Below are 9,916 nucleotides of genomic sequence, written 5' to 3'. Positions count from 1 at the left end.
AATCAAAACTTACTTTTTGTATACTGATTGCTGATACGGTATCAGCCCTATCTTTGGAACGGCTTACGGTATCAAGAGGAAACTTCAGGGGCGTCATGAGTGGGATATTAAACTGACCGAAAGGCAAGAAGTACTTGCTACTATAGCTATTAATACTGCTGCTAGTACTATTACTACTAATACTACTGATACAACACTATTACTGCTACTACTGTTCCTACTATTACCATTACTACTGACACTGGTACAATTTAGGCTACGCTAAAAATTTTTACAAAATATGATGGGGAACTTGAACTAAATCTTTACCTAAGGGGGATACGATTTTACAGAGTGGGATTGACAAAATGTAATGTGTGCATGGCAGTCAAAAGACCTTTAGTTTGTTTGTATTTTTATGGTGGGAGTAGTGGGAGCTGGAGGCATAGCTAGCCCATGGTTCTTATTTTGGACTGCTTAGTCCTATTGACCGAAAACTTCTTTGTGACACTAACTTCATCAATAGTGCGTAATCTATCAACCTTCCTGTTAACACTGATCTATGGAGCTCGGTACTATGAACTATTTGATTCTTGCTTGTCTATTGTTCTCCTTTAGACCATATTTAGGTATTATGCTTGAAATATAAGAAAAGGCTATGAAATCATTTCATTTCTACTTTAAATTTAAAGACTTTGCTTTCAAAACTCAGTTTTCCAAAGTCGCCATGCGAAAAATAAATGATACTATGGAGATCGTAAGCTTTAAAAACAACAAAAACTATTATAACAAGTACAAATAATGTCAATCTTCAAACAGAAGTAATGGACAATGGCAATATTATTAATTTCAGAGGCAACGTTCTAGTGCAGCCTGTAATAAAGAGCCACAAGCCTGCACTGTCTTGTGTCGTTGTTGTTTTCGGACACTCTCTATGGAAGGGGAGCTCTTAAAAACTATAGAAAAAACTCACTTAATTGGCAACTGAGGTTTCACATGTCCTTTTAAGGATAGATTCTGATTGAAGGACAACCAGCCCCTCTCACATGCCCCTCCCAGTAACCCCAAAAGACATGCCATATAAATGTGAAATATTTATTTTGTCCAAAACGATTGTAAGATTCAGTTAATTTGCCTTCAAAGATGACATGGTCTGCAGAGCCGCTGGGGCAAGTGCTGTAATAACGCATTTTCCTGTTCGTTCAAATATATGTTCTATCAGAGGCAACACTATAGCGTTGCCTATAGTAAAGGCCATACGGCTTCATTGTTTTATTATTTATTATTTTTTTTTCAGATGCACTCCATATCGAAGGGGTCGTCGTAGAAACTTCAAAGGGGGCTCATTCGATTGGAAGTCGAGAGTTCTAGTGCAATTTTTAATAGTCAAAAGTTATTGGAGGGCAACTACCCCCCCACGCCCAGCATTCCCCCAAACACATCCAATCAAAATTTTGAGATAGCCATTTTGTTATTATGGTTTTTATAGGAGTTGTCGTAGAAACTTCAAAATAGGCTCATTCGATTGGAAATTCAAAGGAAATTCAAATTTTTTATAGTCGAAAGTGATTGGAGGCCAACTAGCCCCCCCCCACCATTCCCCCCAAACACATCCAATCAAAATTTTGAGATATCCATTTTGTTCAGCGTAGTTGATTTCCAGACAGAAAATATGTTTTGAGCAGGACACTCCCCCACAACCCTCAGGGCAAGGGTTTTAAGTTATGCCCTGGGGCCATATAAGGTTTTTATAGAAGGCATTGTCGTAGAAACTTCTAAAAAGGCTCATTGGACTGGAAATTCAAAGGGCTAGTGCCCTTTTTAATAGTCGAAACTGATTGGAGGGCAACTATTCCCCCCCACGCCCATCATTCCCCCAAGCACATCCAATCAAAATTTTGAGATTGCCGTTTTGTTCACCGTAGTCGATTTCCAGAAAGAAAATATGTTTTTGAGGAGGTCACTTCCCCACAACCCTCAGGGCAAGGATTTTAAGTTATGCCCTGGGGGCATATAAGTTTTTTATAGAAGACGTTGTCGTAGAAACTTCAAAAAAGGCTCATTTCAAAGAGTTAGTGCCCTTTTTAATAGTCGAAAGTGATTGGAGTGCAAATAACCCCCCTCTCACACCCACCTTTTCCCCAAACACATCCAGTCAAAATTTTGAGATAGCGATTTTATTAAACGTAGTTTTAAGTTCTGGAAATTAGGTCTTTGAGGATGACACCTCCCCCACAGCCCACAGGACAAGGGTTATGCCCTGGGGGTATATAAGGTTTTGTATAGACAACGTTGTCGTAGAAACTTCAGAAAGGGCTCATTTGATTGGAAATTTAAATAGCTAGTTCCCTTTTTAATAGTCGAAAGGGATTCTACTAAGGCAATAACCCTTCCACGCCCACCATTTATCCAAACACATCCAATCAAAGTTGTGATAGAGTCATTTTGTTCAACATAGTTGAAATTTCTGGAAACTATATGTTTGAGCAAGATACTCCCCCCATAGACTTCAGGGGCAAGGGTTGTACGTTATGCCCTGGGGACATATATGGTTAATATGGAAGGAATGCTCGTATAAACTTCAGAGAGGGCTCATTTGATTGGAAATTGAAAGTTCTAGTTCACTTTTTAAGCGTCAAAAGATAGTGGAGGGTAACCAGCTCTCCCCCCCCCCAAACCCTATTTTCCCCAATGCATTCAATAAAAATTTTAAGATAGCTATTTTGTTAAAAATAATTCAAGGATCAAATAACAGAAATTCTTGTGTCGACCCAACCCACCAGGGCCCGGGGGCAGGCGTTGTAAGTTATGCCGTGGGGGCATATATGGGTTTTATGGAAGGGATGCTCGCATTAACTTCAAAGAGGAATCATTTGATTGGAAATTGTATGTTCTAGTTCACTTTTTAAGAGTCAAAAGAGATCCGAGGGCACCTACCCCCCCCCCCCCGCCCCTACCCGTCTTCACGCCCTTTTTTCCGCAAACCCATCGGATAAGAACTTTGAGATAGATTTTTTTTTTAAATAGTTCAAAGACCATATGGCGAAAACTCAGGGGTCAACGCAGCCCTCCAGGACCCGAGGGCAGGTGTTGTAAGTTGGTTCATTTGATTGGAAATTGAAAGATTTAGTTCGGTTTTTTAGAGTCAAAAGAGATTGGAGGGCTACTAGCCCCCCCCCCACGCCCTTTTTTCCCCAAATGCATACAATAAAAATTTTGAGATAGCCATTAAGTTCAAAATTGCTCATTAGTCAGATAACAAACACTCAGGTGTCGTCACAACCCTCCAGGGCCCGGGGGCAGGTGTTGTAAGTTATGCCCTGGGGCATATATTGTTCGTATGAAAGGGATTCTCGTATAAGCTTCAGAGAGGGCTTATTTGATTGGATCTTGAAAGTTCGAGCTCACTTTTCAATAGTCAAAGGAATAGTCAAAAGACCAAGGGCAGCTAGGCCCCCCCCATGCCTTCTTTTTCAAAACCCATCTGATGAAAATTAATAGATAGACATTTTGTTTAAAATAGTCCAAAGGTCGGATAAGAAAAAATCCGGTGTCGATAGAACCTCCCAGGGCACTGGGGAAGGCATTCTTAGTAATGCCCTATGGGCCTGTAGGGTTCTTATGAAAGGGATGCTCGTATAAACTTCATAGAGGGCTAATTTGATTGGAAATTTAAAGTTCTAGTTCACTATTTAAGATTTAAGAGAGTTAAACTAGTCCCCCCCCCACGCTCTCTTTTTCCCCAAACCCGTCTGCTAAAAATTTTAAGATAGCCAGTGTTTTGGAAATTGTTAAAAAATTAGATGACAAAAACGCCCCCCAGAGCCCGGTGGATAGGCGTTGTAAGTGTTGTCCTGGGGGCGTATATGGTTCTTATGAAAGGGATGCTCGTATAAACTTCAGAGGGGGCTAATTTGATTGGAAATTGAAAGTTCTTGTTCAATTTTTAAGAGTCAAAAGATATCCGAGGGCAACGAGCCCCCGCCCCCCCCCCCCAGCACTCCTTTTTTCCCCAAGCCCATCCGATAAAATTTTTAAGCCATTTCATTAAAAATAATTCAAAGGTCAGATAAGAAAAATTCCTGTGTCAACAGAACCTGCCAGGGACCGGAGGCAGGTGTTATGAGTAATGCTCTAGGGGCATATATAGTTCTTATGGAAGGGATGTTCGTATAAACGTCGGAGCGGGCTCATTTGATTTGAAATTGAAAGTTCTTGTTCTCTTTTTTAGAGTCAAAAGGGATCGGAGGGCAACTAGCCCCCCCCCCCTCCTCCCCGCCCTAAATGTATCAGACAAAAATTGTAAGATAGACATTTTGTAAAAACAGGTCAAAGTTCAGATAACAAAAAACTACTGTGTCGACACAGCTCCCCCAGGCCCAAGGGTAAGCCTGATAGTCTATGCCCTGGAGGAAGATGTTATTGTTAAGGAAGGGATTCTCTAATAAACTTCCTAGAGGGCTCATTTGATAGGGAATTGAAAGTTGTAATTCACCTTTTAAGAGTCAAAAGTGATTGGAGGGCAGCTATCCTCCCCCCACACTCCATTTATTTTTTTCCCAGAGGCAATTCATATAGAAGGGGTCGTCGAATAAATGGGCTCATTCGATTGGAAATCGAGAGTTCTAGTTCCCTTTTTAAGAGTCAAAAGTGATCACGAGGGCAACTGCCCCCCCCTCCAAGCCTTTTTTACCCAAATACATCTGATAAATAATTTGAGGTAGCCATTTTGTTAAAATCAGTTCAAAGATCATATAACAAAAACTCCTTTACGAATGGTCATTTCGTTAAAAATATTACAAAGATCAGATAAGAAAAACTCCTGTGTCGACACCCCCCCCCCAGGACAGGCGTTGTAAGTATTGCTCTGGGGGCTTATATGGGTCTTATGGAAGGTATGCTCGTATAAACTTCAGAGAGAGTTCATTTGAATGGAAATTAAAAGTTGTAGTTCATTTTCTCAGAGTGAAAAAAGATTGGAGGGCAACTAATGAATAAACCGATACGATAATAATTTCAGGTGACCATTTGGTTGAAAATAGTTCAACCATCGGATACTAAAACTCCAGGGTCGACACAAGCCCCCAGGGTCCAGGGACAGTCGTCGTAAAATATACTCTGGGGATTTATATGGTTCTTATAGAAGGGATACTCGTATAAACTTCAGCGAGGGCTCATTTGATTGAAAATAAAAATGGTTCTAGTTCACTTTTAAAGAGTCAAAAGGAACCGAAGCTTAATCTAGTCCCCCTGGGCCCTTTTTCCCCAAACCCACCCGATAAAAATTTTGAAATAGCAATTTTGTTAAAAACAGTTCAAACATCAGATAATAAATCATCAATCAATCATCAATCATTTTATTAATACTAAACTCTATTACAAACGTAAAGAAAAATTATTTGGCCCAAGAAGCTTGGCTTTTTGTGGGCCTTACAACACAATAATAAAGCACTAAAACAACTATAAATATTACTCTAAATCAAACAGTATATATGAAATAAAAACTCCGAGGTTGACACAAACCCATTTTTTCAATTTGATATTGTTACTTTTATATCAGTTTTTATACTTTGAATAATGTTTGATTTTTTTTTTAAGTTTGATTTTTAAATAAGGAATTTTTAAAAACTTTAATCTTTTTGCGATCAAAAACGAAAAAAAATTAATAGAAAAAAAAACTTTCCGAAAAATAAGTTTTTCAAATAAAAGTAAAGGCCATTTTAAACTTAAGCTCAGCAGATACAAATACCATTTAAAACTCAAAGTCAAAACGACCAGAAATCACTATTAAAAAATAAATGAAACCCAAAACGAACAGAAATTAAATAAACAATCATAGCAAAAACATACAACAAGTAATAATAAAATGAATAAATAGATCTTAAAGCGAGTAATACTTAGATTGAATATGAAAATAAAGCTGAAAACAGAAAAAAATATTTTGCTATTAAAGTATAAATGAAACTTAAAACGAACAGAAATTAAATAAACAATCAATGCAAACAAACAAACTATAGATATTAATGTAAATGAATAAATAGGTCTTAAAACGAGTGAAACTTAAATTGAATATGCAAATCAAGCTTGAAACGAACAAAAATCTCTAAAAACAAGAGTTTGGGTATCGCCTCCTTCTCTCACTGTAACAGTCTAAAACCTACTGCATCATTGGCGCTTTACTGAAAACCAATTTTATTACAAATGTTTTATTTTGTACTTAATATTGAAAATAAACATTAAAATCGTAGTAGCATTTTGAACTGATGAGCTTTCAGCGAATAATATCATTAAACATCAAATATTCAGTTTAATTTATTAGCTCTTTTTAAAGTTGTTAAAGACGAATATAGTTTCCCTACAAAAAAGGGTTTGGATACTGCCTCTTATCCTAACTGTAAATAAAAACCAAAAGCCTACTGCGTCATTGGCACTTAACTGACAACGGATTATATTACGAATATTTTCTTTTCCAGTTCTTACAGCATTGAAAATAAAAATACAATTACAGTGAAATAAATTCTTGAACTGATGGATCTTTCAACGATTAATATCATTTTATATTAAAATATTCAATTTGATGTAGTTTATACTTTCCAAGACTGTTCAAAACGCATATAGTTTTCAGTAAAGCCCCAATGACGCTGTAGATTTTAGACTTTTACAGTGAGAGAAGGAGGTCATACCCAAACTCTTGTTCGTAGTGATTTTTGTTCATTTCAAGCTTGATTTGCATATTCAATTTAAGTTCCACTCGTTTTAAGATTTATTTATTAATTTATATTAATATCTATTGTATGTTTGTTTGCATTGATTGTTTATTTAATTTCTGTTCGTTTTAAGTTTCATTTATACTTCAATAGGAAATTTTTTTTTCGTTTTAAGCTTGATTTTCATATTCAATCTAAGTATTGCTCGCTTTAAGATATATTTATTCAGGTATATTATTACTTGTTGTATGTCTTTCCAATGCCTGTTTATTTAATTTCTCTTTTTTTTTGGTTTAAATTATTCTTTAATGGTAAATTCTGGTCATTTTAAGCTTGAATTCTGAAATGTATACGCATCTGCTGAGCTTATATTTAAAATGGCCTTTACTTTTCTTTGAAAAACTTATTTTTCCGAAAGTTTTTTTTTAATGAATAATTGAAAAAGAAGCTTGTTCGTTGTTGGGTTTGTAATTGGCTCAAAATTTTCAAGGTTCGTTGTATGGGTCTAAGGAATCAAAAGTTTCGTTCTAGGGCAGAAGAGGGTAGAAGGCCCAGAAATGGACTAAAATCTTTCATCACAGTTAGTTTTAAATTTATAGTTATGAGCTCTTGGACCAAGAATAACTTAAATGTAAAAACAAAATAATGACAAATCACCCCCTTGATAATGGGGTCTCATAAAGGGTCACAAATATTCTTTTATGGATATCAAGCTTGTTGACAAAACCCAAAATATTTAAAGGCTCAATTGAAAAAACTGCTACATTGAGTTTAGGGACCAAAAAAGACTAATTTGGGTACCAACAGAAGAATTTTATGAAAAGTGACTTATATGTAGCTGATTACCTTTTTACAAGAATAATTTTAGTTGTACGTTGTGCTGTTAATAAGCTGTTTAAATACATATTCTTTTACAGATCGTAGAAAAAAATGAGTGACTTGAGCAGTTTTGGAAGAGAAGTTACAATTCTTTTTCAAGAAAACCCAACCAATCGTTCATCAGCTGCAGATTTTCTAAATTGTTTTTCAGAAATGTTGAACTTTTATCTGGCTCATGATTTACACCACAAGATATTCTGTCAAATATATCTGAAGATGAAATGAGACAGATACTGGAAGATGTTGTTGCAGAGCTAAAGGACACGTCCTCTGTTATACAGAGGGTTTCTTATTTAGAAGGTTTCTCATTTTATAAGTATACATTCTCACAAAACAGTCTTAGCACAATCAATTGCAGCTTATAGGTCAAATGTCTTGATATTACAAAAGAGTTTTGCAAGAGAAAGGGAATCGAGAGAAAATTAAACGAATTTGAAATTGTCAATGACACAGGCAGTCGTTTAGAGATACAGAAGAAATATCAAAAGAAGAAAAGTTACGATTCAATAACAAAAACAAACACGACCCACTTATCAACAATTTCCTGAAAGGAGTCCAAAAGATTAATATAGACAATATTCTGCTTCATGTTCGCGCTACTGATGATAATATGTCAGTGAATATCAAAGAATCTTAAATTGTGGGTCAACTTAGAAGAAGTCAAAAAACAAAAACTTCTTGGAAAGTATACAAATACTTGGAAAAAGCCCTGAACATGATGATCAGATAGAACCTAATAGGAAAGAGCTATTGAATGCAAAAGAGAGACGTAACTATGCTCTTCTTTCGCTCCGTCACCTATGGAGGGAAGTTTAGTTATTTTATTCATCAGGAAAATGTGTAGATTTGGAATGTTACCACACATGGCTACGGCATGTTTGATTGCAGGTGAAACTTTAGAGCTCGACGATGGAGATGCAAATATGCAAAATGTTGATTGGATTGGTGCAATATTCAAAATTTTTAGCTCTTTGCTTCCAAATAAAAGAATTTTTGCGTTATCCGTGCTGGAAGAGCAAAGCAGTGGAAAGTCAACATTGCTGAATACAGTGTTTGGTATTCGTCTTACAGCCAGTATATGTCAATGTACTAGAGGTCTTACAATGACCCTATTAAGGACAGAAAAGGGAAAAGAGTATGACTACGTGGTTATATTGGACACGGAAGGTGTACGTTCACAAAGGTATTCATGGCTGAGCGAAGCGTGATAATAATATTACGACCCTGTCTATCTTACCATCACATGCAGTCATTCTAGTTATTAAAGGTGAAAGTGACAATGCCTTAAACGAGATACTGCCTATTGTTTCACTTGCCTATAAAGGTTTAAAGTTGGCAGAAGAAAGAGGGGGCGTGCTTAGCTGCAAAATTTTTGCAGCTTACAGTCAGGTGGAAGTGTTATCAAGAAAACAGAAACAAACTTCTGAACATTTTTACGCAACTATCTACGACACTTATTGTTGAATCTTTTGAAAAAGCAAATTATTTGGAAGTTTTAGATGTAAATACATCCGGTAGCTTCCCACAAGTGTCCGTCAATGAAGAAGATATACGTGTATTTGGATGTAACACAAAAGGGGATCCACCAAATGACATCCCAGATGAAGAATTCAGCTTGCAACTTATCAATTTTCGAGAGTATATCCATGAACAGGGTGTTGGTCAGTCTGGAAGGAGTGCTCGAAAAATTGAAAGTCTGGATATTTATTTGTTTTTGGATTGGGAGTTCTTGAAAAACTTTAATTTAGACCTGTCTTTTGAAATGGCCATCGAAAGACACGTGTACCTGGAAATAGGGCGAATATATCAGACCCTAAGAAAATTATATATCCTGAAATATGAAGGGCAATACAATTTATTAAAACAAACGAACTAGAATGAAGAGTCTCAAAGAAAAAACAAGACAACAATTGGAGGTAATGTTTCAAAAATATTTTAACAACATTTTCCGAAACGCAGATACAGAAAATCCTCCACTGAATGTCGAAAATGCTGTACACTAGGCTTAAATGAATAATCACACGACTCAGTTATTTGGAGTTGACCTATTATCTGAACGGTTGTTTTATCTGAACGGTTCTCATGACACTTTTCATCAGCCAGACGGTCTAGTTGGTTGGATTTATGCAAAAGATAATAAACTAAGTGCCATCGCCTGTAATACGACTCTTCTTTATCGTTGTTTCATATTAAAGAATGAAGAGAAATGGAAATATGCAGATTCATCAAACTAATTGGATGCAGCATGATAGAACTACTGATGTGGTGAGATAGGATTTACCTCTCCTCGGATAAACAGGACTCGGTGCTTAATCTCAGCTGCAGCAGTCCAATGTAGGTCCAAGAATTTG

The 9,916-nt window shown here is 36.4% G+C and overlaps 1 pseudogene; it reads left to right on the top strand.

The window, feature by feature from the left end:
* The first annotated feature begins 1,127 nt into the window (after nucleotides 1-1,127).
* LOC148942663 (interferon-induced very large GTPase 1-like) lies at nucleotides 1,128-9,441 on the top strand (annotated as a pseudogene).
* The last annotated feature ends 475 nt before the right edge of the window (nucleotides 9,442-9,916 follow it).

The sequence above is a fragment of the Artemia sp. Qi Xiang Cuo genome, chromosome 16, assembly GCF_049724085.1.
Source record: "Artemia sp. Qi Xiang Cuo chromosome 16, ASM4972408v1, whole genome shotgun sequence".
Classification (NCBI taxonomy): domain Eukaryota; kingdom Metazoa; phylum Arthropoda; class Branchiopoda; order Anostraca; family Artemiidae; genus Artemia; species Artemia sp. Qi Xiang Cuo.
This window is presented reverse-complemented; position numbering and strand designations above follow the sequence as displayed.